This window comes from Melanerpes formicivorus, unplaced genomic scaffold (assembly GCF_026170545.1).
Source record: "Melanerpes formicivorus ecotype bairdi unplaced genomic scaffold, bMelFor1.0.p_v2 SCAF_47, whole genome shotgun sequence".
NCBI lineage: Eukaryota > Metazoa > Chordata > Aves > Piciformes > Picidae > Melanerpes > Melanerpes formicivorus.
This window is the reverse complement of record NW_027142399.1, coordinates 1,100,470-1,113,653: the sequence shown is the minus strand read 5'-3', so window position 1 is coordinate 1,113,653 and position 13,184 is coordinate 1,100,470. Positions and strand designations below refer to the sequence as shown.

The 13,184-nt window shown below is 52.5% G+C and overlaps 1 long non-coding RNA gene across 1 annotated transcript in view; it reads right to left on the bottom strand.

Annotated features, from left to right (window-relative positions):
- Positions 1-2,875: 2,875 nt before the first annotated feature.
- LOC137451978 (uncharacterized) overlaps positions 2,876-13,184 on the bottom strand; it is a 135,340-nt gene continuing 125,031 nt past the window's right edge. Inside the window, exon 4 of the long non-coding RNA XR_010989926.1 lies at positions 2,876-3,362. This is a non-coding gene — a long non-coding RNA (uncharacterized lncRNA). The remainder of the gene's footprint in view (positions 3,363-13,184) is intronic.

Genomic DNA, 13,184 nt, shown 5'->3' with positions numbered 1-13,184 from the left:
GATGGGGTAGGTTTGGGAGCTAGGAGGAAATGCTTGGAAAATCTTCCCTGTGGCCAATACTGTTCTACAGCTCCTTAGAAAAGTAATAGCTGCCTTTGTGAAGCAAGCTCATGACTAAGCATTGGCTGTGAATGCCTTCTGCAGAAGACGCCTCTTGGTGTGGGCCAAAATCCATCACAATGGAATGAGAGTGTAGAATTTGGTTGGTTTTGCAAGTCAGCCTTTCTCTTACCCTGAAGACCTGGGCAGGCTTCCCTTTTTGTTGAGCTTCTGTCCTCTGCCGAGGGCAGAACAGGAGCTGTACCTGGAGAGTCAAACTTGCATCTCTTTTGTGTTCAGCTGCTCTAACTGGCCGGCCAGGCTTGGTGCCTCTTACTTTCTCCTGCTCCAGCTTTTTTCTGTCCCACTGAAACAACTCTGCTACTTCCCTGAACATCTGGATTCAACTACCAAACAACAGGCTTTCTGTAGCACATTCCTCACCTCCCTCCCTGCTTCATGCCTCATGGGGTTTGTCCTCCTCACAGAGGGAATAAACACAGAGAGAGGGAGGTCAGAGAGAGACAAAGACAAAGCAGGACAAAGGCATCAGTTGGTAAAAAAACCTTCCCCTTTTCCTCTCCTGAACCCAGCTCTTGGCCTGTTTGAAGTGGGCTCCTAAACACAGGAATCTCACTCAAACCCACTGCAAGAGTCTGCTGAAACTGTGCCCTGAAAGCTGCCCTGCAGAAATCACAGTGAGCAGCAGGGAAACCTTCCTGCCATTCTGCAACCTTCCTGCAACTGCAAGCAGGCAGTGCTGACAGGCAGGTATCCCACACAGCCAAGCCCCAGGTACCCTAACACTGCATGGCTCACAAGCCTGTGATATCTCTGTTCACACAGCAAGCTGCAGTGTCAGGTTTTGGGAAAGAAGAGATTCAGGAGGCTGGGTTTGTCTGTGTGATACCTCTGAGGGAGGGCAGCCAACCCTGCCAAACTGGGGGCTGATGGCTGAAGACCTCAATAGAAACTAAACTCCATCAGCTCAGGCCTTCCTTGCCTTTGGAGATAAAACTGGCTAAGGTCTGAGAGCAGTGGTCCACTGTCCTGCCCTCCAGCAGAACTCCAAATCATATTCCCAGTAAACAACCAAACATCCTGCTGTGACCATCTGAAAGAAGAGCCCTCAGGGACATCTACTCACCCATCTCAATCAGAGGTTGGCTTTTGCCCTGAAGCATGCGGATTTAGATCCCTTCTAGCTGATTTCTTATGCTGATGTGATCAGACCTGGGCAGAAAATACAAAGCCAGGTCCCTCTGTGGCTGGTAACTGGCAGAGCAGCTTCTCAGGGCACTGCTGCTTTCCTCCTGCTGTGGTCTTGGCTGGAGTATCAAGGGACAGGCTCTTACACTGCCATTTCATGTCCTGCAAGACTTCAGCTCAAAACAAGGGAGTCAGGAGGCATGGCCTTGCCCTCATGCCTGCTCTCCCTGCAGAATTACAGTCGTGGGAACACCAGCAAGTTGGAAATGCCTAGGAGGGAGATGCTACTGTGCCTGGAATTACCAGGTTCAAGCTCTCCTTAAGCTGTTTGAGCATTTTCCTGGAAGGAAAGTGGAGAAGGAAATGCTGCTGCTCCCTCAGCACTCAGTTGCTTCACAGATTGTATGGAGTTGGAAGGGATCCTCAAAGGTCATCTTGTCCAACCCCCCTACAGTCAGCTGGGACACCTCCAAGTAGATCAGGCTGCCCAGGGCCACATCAAGGCTGATCTTCAATGTGTCTAATGATGTCTTCCTGTTGAGGGCACTTGCTTGGACAGGGAAAGCTTGTCTGGAACCTATGTCACCCAACAGGACACTGACCCTGGAGTCTTGCTCTCCTCTGACCCCCATGCCATGCTGACAGCCTGTGTGTGTGATACTTGGGAAAAGAAAGGAAGAAAAGTGGTGTCTCACTAACTGGACTCCCACTGAGGGTTCTGAGGAATCCACTTAGTGTGATGATCCCCACTGCATTCCTGGAGAAGAGGATGCTCAGGGCAGACCTTATTGCCATCCACAGCTACCTGAAGGGAGCTTGTAGCCAGGTGGGGGTTGGTCTCTTCTCCCAGGCAACCAGCACCAGAACAAGAGGACACAGTCTCAAGCTGTGCCAGGAGAGGTTCAGGCTGGATGTTAGGAAGAAATTCTTCCCAGAAAGAGAGATTGGCCACTGGAATGTGCTGCCCAGGGAGGTGGTGGAGTCCCCATCACTGGAGGTGTTTAAGAAGAGCCTGGATGAGGCACTTGGTGCCATGGTTGATCAGATGGTGTTGGGTGGTAGGTTGGACTTGATGCTCTCAAAGGTCTTCTCCAACCTGCTTAGTTCTGTTTTCTGCATTCATTGCTGGTGCTGACTTGGAAGAGGTTAATTTAAATCAGCACAGTTTATGCTGGAATGATCCCAGAGGAAATTATGGGGGCTGGGGGGAGGGGAACAGGTAGTAAGTTCTTGCTTCATATATCTAATTGGGAAGCTGACCAAAGTCTAGCTAAAGCAACAGCAGTGTTGAGTTGGGCAACATCCTTTTAAAACAAAAGGGCTGTGAATCTCCCATGCAAGACAAGCCTGGTAAAAGGAGATAAATCTAAGTGAAGCCCTCAAATTCTAAAGGGATATAAATCTAATTAAAGTGATATAAATCTAACTGAAGAAATACCCTGTAAATCCAGCCAAAATGATATCCATCTAAAGAAAGCAATGCAAATGCACTAGAAACACCATAAATAAAGCCAAAGCAATGTATCAGATGTAATGGAAGCCATCTGAAGCCTAAATCAAGTGATATAAATATCCCAGATTGATATAAAACTAATTAAAGTGATTTATAAAATGGACATTTCAAAAAGAGTCATGGCCAACAGGAGAGGAGAATAGCTGAAAAGAGGGACTAGGGCAGGTTTATGAGCAATAAAGCTGCCATCAGGGATCCCAGCTGGGATCCTCCCACCTGCCATGTGAGGAGAGGCTGAGGGCTGGGTTTGTTCAGCCTGGAGAAGAGAAGGCTTAGGGGAGACTTTATTGCCGTGGATCAGAACTTAAAGGGTGGCTGCCAGGAGGATGGAGACTCCCTTTTGACGGGGAGTCCCATGGAGAAGACAAGGGGGGATGGGGACAAGTTACTGCTGGGGAGGTCCCCATTGGACTCCAGAAGAAAATGTTTCCCCATGAGAATAATTAGAGATTGGAATCAGCAGTGCACTCCCCTGGACTGGGCAGTTTTAAGCCTCAGCTTAGCAGGGTGCTGGGCTAGTTCATTGCAGCTTCACTCTCACCTAGAAAGGTTGGAGCAGATGATCCTTGGGGTCCCTTCCAACCTGGCATCCTGTGATTACCTACAGCAGTAAAGAATAAAGCAAAGCCAGTTAGGTGCTGTGCATCAGGGCAATCTCCAGCTGCAGAAGGGGTCAGGAAAGCTGCTCTGCTCCGAGTACAAACCTGAGACACAGCTGCTTCTGACCCATGCTCCATGAATAGCAAGAAAACATTTACCCCATTGCATGGGGTAAATGTAGTGAAGCAAATGACTGCAGTGCTCAGGGGAGCCCCAGTGTCTTCCAGCCCAAGGTTCTGTGAGCTTTAGGGGGCAGGCAGCTAAGCAGGAGCTGGTGGGAATGAGCATAATCCCCTGCACGGCTGAACGCATTCATCCGACCGGATCAGACCTGACACAGCAATGTGGCCTGGGAGAGTCACCCCCCAGCTGAGGGTGGCTCTGTCACCAGCTCAGGGAGGTTGGAATCTGAGCCCAAAGCAAAAGGTTAGGCACATTTTAGCCATGCTTTGTTGTGTGCTGAGTGCACAGAGCCAGCAGTGATGGGGCCAGCAGAAAGGACCTTGAGCCCCCTGAGCTAGTGGAAGGTGTCCCTGCCCATAGCAGAATGAGCTTCAAGGTTCCTTCCAACCCCAACCAATCTATGAATCTATGAAGCAGTTAATGTAGCAGGAGAAGGGATGAGCTGTTGGGTGGTTAATGGCTTCCCCTCACCCCTGACCTCCAAGGGGCCAAGAGCAGAGTCAGCCAGCAGAGTCCTGTCTGAAATTTCTTCCCCAGGGATGCTCATTTCCATTTCAAGCTTCCCTGTGTACAGAGAGGTACAACAAAGTAAGATGATGTGGAGACTTCTTCCACTTCAGTTATGAGCAATGAACCTCTCCCTTGCCCCTTTGCCTCCTGTGTTTAAAGGCAGAGCTGTCCCAGTTGTGTTTGCAGCGAGAGGGTGGTGCATGGTTTTTCTCTTCAACTGGAAGAAAACCTCATTGGTTGTTTCCCTTTTCATCCTCTTTCAAAGACAATAAATGCCTAAGGAGCTTCTGGGTTGCACTTGAGTGATTTAATAATTGACCTAATAAGACTACAACCCAATGCATAAAGCTGTTGCTTGTCTTTGGAAGACAAAAAAACAATCAGCTTCAGAAAGCAGCCAGCTCTGCTCCAAGCTCTCTCTTCCTTTGCCTAAAAGGAAGCTTTTTTTTCCTCTTCTCTTTTTACCCTGAATCATAAAATGCCCTTAGTTCAGCTTTACAATTGAGCTTTTCCCCCTTCCAATCCTATTCCTCAACACAGTGCCATATGTTTCATACTTATGACTTCCAAATTTCCTCGTGCTTGAAAGCCATTTGGCACTGGAGCAGCAGCAAGCAGCCTGCATTGCAGTTTATTTTCTTCTCCAGAGCAAAGGAAAAAGTCCCTGTGCTGTGGAAACTTACTGACACACAGCAAACAGGACCACAAGGTGTCAGGGGTTGGGAGGGACCCAAAGAGATAGAACCAGAGAATCAGTCAGGGTTGGAAGGGACCACAAGGATCAGCTAGTTCCAACCCCCCTGCCATGGGCAGGGACACCCCACACTAGATCAGCCTGGCCACAGCCTCATCCAGCCTGGGCTTAAACACCTCCAGGCACAGCACCCCAACCACCTCCCTGGACAACCCATTCCAGGGCTTCACCACACTCATGGGGAAGAACTTCCTCCTCACCTCCAGCCTGAATCTCCCCACCTCCAGCTTCATTCCATTCCCCCTAGTCCTATCACTACCTGAGATCCTGAGCAGTCCCTCCCCAGCCTTCCTGTAGCCCCCTTCAGATACTGGAAGGCCACAATTAGGTCTCCTAGGAGCCTTCTATTCCCCAGACCGAGCAGCCCCAACTCCTTCAGTCTATCCTCATAGGAGAGGTGCTCCAGCCCTCTGCTCATCCTCCTGGCCCTTCTCTGGACACATTCCAGCACCTCCAGATCCCTCTTGGAATAGGGGCTCCAGAACTGGAGGCAGGACTCCAGGTGGGGTCTCCCCAGAGCTGAGCAGAGGGGGAGAATCACCTCCCTTGCCCTGCTGGCCACACTTCTCCTGCTGCAGCCCAGGATCTGATTGGCTTTCTGGGCTGCAAGTGCACACTGAGAGCTCCTGGTGAGCTTCTCCCCCACCAACACCCCCAAGTCCCTCTCCTCAGGGCTGCTTTCCAGCCAGTCCCTGCCCAGCCTGGATTTGTGCCTGGGATTGCCTCCATCCAGCTGCAGGACCCTGCCCTTGGTCTTGTGGAACCTCATGAGGTTGGTTGTGCCCAGCTCTGCAGCCTGTCAAGATCATTGAGCCCAACCCTCCAACCCTCTCCCCAAGCCCCCAACCTCAACAGTTTAGGTTAGAAAGCAGCCTGGAGGAAAATGCAAATGTTTTCATTGTTTTGTTGTGGGTTTTTCTTTCTCCTTGCAGCTTTAGCTGGAAAGGTTTCCTGTGCTTTCCTGGAACAGGACTGTGAAGTTTGGCAAGTCCTGTTGGTCTGCTGAGCCCCTGAATCAAATCATAATCACCCCTCAAGTTAACCAAAGTACCTCTTGACTTCATCTAGGGACAGATGCAGTGCATTCTATGTCACCTCATCTCCTGTGCTCTTAGAATCCCGAGCAGAGAGTTTAGTGAGTGATATTAGATTACATGTCATTATCCTAATTGTGTTTGCTTCCCCCTGTGTGGGGTCTAACCCTGGGGAGCAGCTTGCAACTGGGTTAAACATCTGGGGATTGTAGAATCATAGAATCAATTAGGTTGGAGAAGACCTCAGAGAGCATCAAGTCCAACCTATCACCCAACTCCCCATGACTAACTAACCCATGGCTCCAAGTGCCACATCCAATCCCTTTTTGAACACTTCCAGGGATGGGGGCTCCACCACCTCCCTGGGCAGCACATTCCAGTGGCCAATCTCTCTTGCTGGGAAGAATTTCTTCCTCCCTTGGCACAGCTTGAGACTGTGTCCTCTTGTTCTGGTGCTGGTTGCCTGGGAGAAGAGACCAACCCCCACCTGCCTGCAACCTCCCTTCAGGTAGTTGTAGAGATCAAGAAGGTCTCCCCTGAGCCTCCTCTCCTCCAGGCTAAGCAACCCCAGCTCCCTCAGCCTCTCCTCATAGAGCTGTGCTCCAGACCTCTCATGAGCAGGGGGAGAGTGACTGAACAAGCCACCCCTTAGCAGAGCTGGTTGTATCACATCTCTATTTTAAGGGCCCTTCAGCACAACCTCACAGAGCTCATGACCTAGAATGGAGGAAGTGGGGCAGACATTCAGCATCACCAGAATTCAAGCCTGATTTAGCCCAAGCTGGAAAGAATGAGATGTGACACTTGGAATTAGTGAATGCGGTGGAAAATTGGTCTGGTGACTGACAATTAGAAGTTCAGAGCATCACAGAATGGTTTGGGCTGGAAGGGACCTTACAAACTACCTAGTTCCAACCCCCTGCCATGGGCAGGGACACCTTCCACCAGCACAGCTTGCTCAAGGCCTCATCCAGCCTGGCCTTGAACACCTCCAGGGAGGGCACATCCACAACCTCCCTGGGCAACCTGTGCCAGTGTCTCACCATCCTCACTGCAAACAATTTCTTCCCAATCTCCAGTCTACATCTCCCCTCCCCACGCTTCAATCCATTCCCTCTCATCCTACCACTACAAGCCTTTGTCAGAAGGCCCCCTCAGGGTTTCTTGTTGAAATCCACCAACTCCAGAAGTGAAGTCAGTCACAGTCACCCCACCCTGGGGGCTTCAGTGGAGGAGATGAAAGAGAGAGCTGGTTCAGGCCCAGGTAATAGTGATAGCTTCACCCACTGAACACAGCTCTTGACTAAGGCTTGTTGTAAATCTTTGAGGGCTGCTGCCAACAAGCCATCAAACTAGAGATGATGGAACGAAATCCTCCCTGTTAGGTCCTGCAGTCCCTTCCTGCAGCTCCCCAAACAAGCTGCTTCATCTCCAGGTGCTGGAGGCCATTATCCCAATGCCTGACTCCTGGAAGCAGTCCACCCTTCCTCATCTCTATCTTCCTAGCTCAAGGTCCTCCTGCCTGATGTCCTTGCCAGCAGATGAGATGGAGGCAGGCCAAGGGACAATCTGTTCCTCATTGAGGTCATCCTGCAGCTTCCAGCTTGCTGCTGATGTGGCGTTTGGGGGATGGAGTGGGGAAAAAAACCAGAAGACTAAAATGAAAAAGTCTCTTCCTGGCCTCACTTCCAGCACTGCTGGGGGACTGAGGAAGCAAGAGGAGCAGAGAGCCAGCAAAGCAAACCCAATGCTTCCAGGTAACCCCTTCCACACCCCCATCCTCCTGCCAGACCAGTGGCTGAACCACAACAACTCACCAGCTGGGCACAGCCCCAGGACTTCAGAGGAACATTTTCTCTCTCCCCGTTCAGTCTTTCCAAGGCCTTTTTCTGTGCTTGCCTCTCCCCCACTTCTTTCAGAGCAGGGGCTTCCCCCAGCCCTGCCCCCAAAGGCCCCTCTGTGCTGGGGAGCTCTCCTTCCCTGCAGCCCAGCCGAGCTGCTGTGTCATTTTAATGACCCAGCTCAGAGTGCAGCTGCCAAGCTCAGGCAGTTTCGCAGACTCTGGTGAAAAATCACAGCTGTCTGAGAGTTTCCTGTTGCTCTGCCTCCCCTTGTTTGTGTCCCGACTAAGGAGGTGGGGAAAGTAAGGCTGCAAAAGCTGAGAAGCTTTCAGTGCTGGGAGGTTTGGGGTTTTTTTCCCTTCCTTCCAGGGCATCAAAGGCAAGATGCCTCTGCCTCCCTTTTCTGTAACATGTGGGAGAAAGAAGCAGCATCTCTGGAGAAGCTACCTGCTCCCAAACCCCAGAGCTCCCAGCCCTCCCTCGTGGAAGAACTGGGCTCTGAGTTTCAACCCCCCCAAAGCCCAAAGAGGTTTGGCTCAAGCTGCCATCGTGGAGCTGGGAGGGAGGCTGTCAGTCCTGCTGTGCTGCAAACCCAGAGCCCATCCTATTAGATGGTGTTTCATGGAAGCAGGGAAGTGTGCAAGAGAACAGAAAGAGGGCACAGGAGCTGGAGTAAGACAAGAGCTACCGCTGGGCAGACTGCAAAGCCCCCTTTGTGTGCCCAAGGCACCGTGGCACGAAGCTCAGAGCCTGGCTAAGGACAAAACAAGATGGTCCTGCCCTCAGCTGCCTGCCAACCACTGCCAGGCTGGATGAGCCCACAAGTCACTGAGAGTGCCAGGCCTGAGAGGATGCATCATGCTGTTTGTGGGGCTCTGCTGTGAGGAAGTCTGGAGGTCAGAATTAATTGAGCAGCTCCTAGCACTGCTGGAGAAATCACATTGTATTCCCTTCACAGCTCCTGGGGCAGCATTGTGAGAGAACAAGAATCCCTGGCTGGGCCAGAGCCACAAAAGGGTCAGGGCAGTCTTGTCTGTATTAGTGAGACAAGAGATACCTTTTGCTGGAGATAAGAGGCACTAACCACAGCAGGGGGGAAGCAGAGCCTGGCACTTTGTGCTCTGCCTGTTTAGAGCAGAGGCAGGAAAGCAGGAGCTCATGAGGCACATGCTGCATCCTGGTGGCGTGCACAGAGGGGCTCCTGGCCCTGCCAGCAGGCTCAGCAAAGGCTTTTACAACAGGGGGGCTGAATTAATGGGGAAAGCTGCAGCCCTGGGGATGCTGAGGGAGTTTGCAGCACCACTGGCAGCAAAGCCTGGGCTGTGGAAAAGAAATGTTCTCCTTCCTTGTCACTGACACTTCTGCTAGCTGTCCCAGGGAGCAACTGGGGGGGCTGTCACAGCAACTGATACTGAGGGCTTCCTTGGCTGCTCCCAGCTGTACCAAGAGATGAGGAATGAGCCCAGGTCCCCAGCTCCAGGACAGCATCCCACTGGGTTGTGATTCATGGTTACAGGAGCGAGGAGGCCGGGACGTGCATGTAGCTTCTTGCGTGCTAATCACAGCTGAGGATGGAGAGGGGGGAGGTAGGAAGTGTAGGGGGGTGAGTTCCCATTCCCTGCTATGAAGAGATCCAGACAGCCCACTGAGTCAGGGTGAGGTCAGCAGGGTGAGGCCAGACAGGCTTTGATTCCCCCAGCAACTGCCTTTCAGTTGGTGCCTTCTAGCCACGGCCCCTGGCAGAGGAATCACGCGTACCAGGGGAGCCAGCTTACCCCTTTGCCTCTCTTTCTCACCCTAACCTTAGCTGAAGCCCTTCCCCACAATCACGTGGCAGACATGGCTCCATTTCAAGGGACAAAGTGCAGGAGTTTCTCATTAACAGAGAATGAAAACTGCCTGCTGTGATCCAGCTGCAGTAACTCTGTTGGAGGAGGGAGAAAAAGTGCTGTGGGGGAAGAAGGAGGTAGAAAAGGAAATCAAACAGGCACAGTTGCCTCACAAAGCCTGAGCCACGAGCTCTGTGCCTTGTGGTGTTGCCCCTGTGCTGCCTTCCCACTGCAGCTTGTTGAATGCCCACTGACCCCAGCATATCACACTGCAGAGGATCTTGCCCTGCTCCCTGAGCTTCTTGGGGTATCTCAGCTGCAATGACCTTGACTTCAGCGTAACACCCAGCAAAAGGTCCTCTGGACAGGCAGCAGCTATCTGAGGCTCCCCTGTCTCACCCAGACATCTGCAGCCCATCCCAGGATGTTGGGAGCAAGGAGCAGGAGCCTTCCCAGGCTATTTAGGAGCAGGGAACTGAACGAAAAGGAGGAGCTGGAGCAAGGGAAGTGGTTGCTGCAGTGTTTATATCTCCCTCTGTTCTGCCCCCAAAAAGAAGCAAGTGAGGTTTGATTGCCCCCAGGCAGCTCCCAAAGAATTTCACTGGGTTTCAAAGGAAAAGGCCTTCCCCCTCCCTCCCCACCCCCCATCCTTTTTTTTTTTCCCACCTACAGAGCTGGCTGCAAAACCAGCCAGGGGAAGAACAAAATACCACCAATAAACACCCCCCCAACCCATATTGTTAGTGAGAGCCCAGTACTGCCAAACAGGCAGAGCCACGTGGGCCAGGGCTGGGAGCAGGAGCGAGACAGGGAGGGAAGAAACCAACCCTTTATCTGCTGCCTGGGCTGCGGGTGATGCATAGTTAGCATAACTGGGAAGGTCAAGTTTCATAACAGCCTGCAGAGAGGGATCTTCCTCCTTGGAGGAGCTAGGGGAGGGAGAAGGAGGAGTGTCCGAGGAGCAAGCAGCCAGATGGGCTCTGGCACGTGGCTGCCTTTGCCATACCGCAGGGGAAAAGAGGAATTTTGGCACAGGGCTGTGTGCATCACAGAGCCTAGGGAGAGATGGGAGAGCAAGCCAGGCGACCTCCTCTGACGGCAGCAGATTCCCAAGCTGGGGAGATGAAGGAGCAGACAGGGCAGAGGTGGAGGTGGGGAGCCAGGTGGCTGTGGGAGAGGTAGGGTGACAGCAGAGGGCAGAAGGGAAGAGGCTGAGTTTGGCTGAAGCAGGAGCAGTGTTTTCCTTCCACTGCACTGGCTCAGCACCAGAGAAACCCAGTCCCAGGAACTGTGTTTGTAATTGTTTATGAAGTGAAACAATCTGCTTTCCTTCTACCCCAACACACACATTCACTTGCTGGCACCTCGTGCAAGCAAGCTAATCTAAACTGAGCAAGGACCTGCCAGCATCTGCTGCAGCTTCCCTGATCCTCCCCTTCCCAAGGGAGCTTACAGGCGGTAGAATCATCTTTGCCTTGTCCTCCCGGGAAACGCCTCTGCTCTTCCCCAGAAAGGGGTGGTGGTGTGCCTGGAGTGGCACAGTGTTCCCTTCCCACCTCCTGGTAGAACCTCTTGTTGAGGGTGAAGGGCAGGTTGCAAGAGACAAAGCCCCGATCCTATTGCCATGGAGATGTTAATTCAAGCTGAGTTCAAAGGAAATTGTTCCAGCTAAAGCTAACAAGCCTGGCAGGAAAGCCCTGCTGTCAGTTGAAAGAGGCCAGCTTCTCATAAAAAGGGAAAGGAGGTGGGGTCAGAAAGAGGGGGCCCCCTTCAAACCCCAGCTCCAAACAGACACAGCCCTCTTCCTTGCCTTTGAGCAAAGCCTCTCCCCCAGCACCAAAGCCACCAGCTGTGAAGCAAGCCAGCAGGTGATGGACCCTTACAGAGCAGCAGCAGCAAGGCAGGGGGTGGAGGAGGCAGGAGAGCAGCCTGTGCCACCCAGGGCAGACGTGGTGGGCAGGCACTCAGGCTGCCACAGCTCTGCTGGGTCCTCCCCACTCAGGCTGCTCTGCACTGGTACTTGCTGATGGCCACACACAAGGTCCCACACAAGGCTGGCTGCCTCCTGCCGTGCACCAGCAAGCACTGGGGGCAGGGGGGAGAGAGGGAACCCTGAACACCAGTGTCATAGCTCCTGCCTGGCTGCTATGCAAACACTAAACACAGCATGTGCTCTTACATAGAGATTAGAAAGATATTAGGTAGCTATTAGGAAAAAATTCTTTAGAGTGGGGGGTGGAGAGACAGTGGCACAGGCTGCCCAGGGAGGCTCTTGGATGTCCCCTCCCTGGAGGTGTTCAAGGCCTGGCTGGGTGAGGCCTTGAGCAACCTGGGCTGGTGGGAGGTGTCCCTGCCCGTGGCAGGGGCTTGGAACTGGATGATCTTTAAGGTCCAACCCATTCTGTGAATCTATGGGATAGCTGCCACCATGCTCAGGAGGCTGCAAGGGACTGGTTGAGGACAGGATATGAAGCCCAGGGCAGTGAAGGTCTCAGATTGTCACTGCTGTCACTCAGGTTTCCAGGTAAGCAGTGCAGCTCCAGGGTTTAGTGGAAGTATTTCAGTTGGTGTAATGATTAATTCTGGCAGGTGAGATTTGTTGGCTGGCACAATACCTGGTGTTCCTGCCTGGTGCTAGGGGAGTGCTTTGTCTCTGAGAGCTGAGGGTGGCTATTCCCAGCCTCTCTGAGAACGACCCTGTCATTATTTAGCATTGTTGGGAGGGCCAAAGGGTCCACTCAGAGTGAGGGCACACAGAACACCCCTAAACTGACCCTGAGCAAGGGAATTGTGGGGGTGTGAGAAAGGCAGGGGCCATAGGCTGGAGTGGACAGCAGAGAGCACAGAGCTGCAAGGTCAACAAACAGCTCTGAAAGGGATGATGAAGCAACCAGCTGCCAACCTCCTCTCCTGCCCTGCAGGGGCACTTTGAACAGCTCCTACCCTGCGTCGGAGCAGGAGTGGGCCTGCTCAGTGCAAGAGCTGGAGAGGAATTATGGGCAGCCCAGCTTAGTCTTGGAGAAATTAACTGTGGTTAAAATCAACAACAACAACATAAAACACAATAATGAAAGGAGGAACAAAACCCCCAAGCTCAGAACAGCCTTTGCCAACTGAGCTACAATATCTCCCCATCTACTCCTCCGGTGCCCCAAGGAGAAGTAGCTACAGGAGCTGAACTGCTCCCTGCCAGCCAGGGCAGATAGAGAAAGAGAGGAAGGTTTGTGTACACCAGATAGCCCTGGAGAAAGTCCTGGCTGGCAAAGAAAGTTGCTAAGGGAGTCCTCTGCAGCCCCTGGCCACTGCTGAACACAGAGCTGCCTTGCAAGACTTGCAGGAAACTGCCAGCAGTGTAGCTCCTCTCTCATTCCTCCACCTCCCTTTCCCTCTTTCCCTTCTCTATTACCTTCCTTGCTGCTTCTCTGCAGCCCCCTGCTCCTCCTGCAAGCTTGCCCTGCTGCTGGGCTCAGAACTGCTGCCAGGGAAGTGGCAGGGAGCAGTAAGAACGCGCTGACAGCCGGTTAGCGCTGCGGCTTTCACGTCCCGCTGCTTTAGCAAGACTTGGGCTCTCTCCCACCTCTTCCTTTTCTTTCATCTTCCCCTGCTTCTAGGCTGTAGCTGGAGGCTGCAGCTGCTGCAAAATCAGGTGAAATTTGCTAATGGATAGCAGAG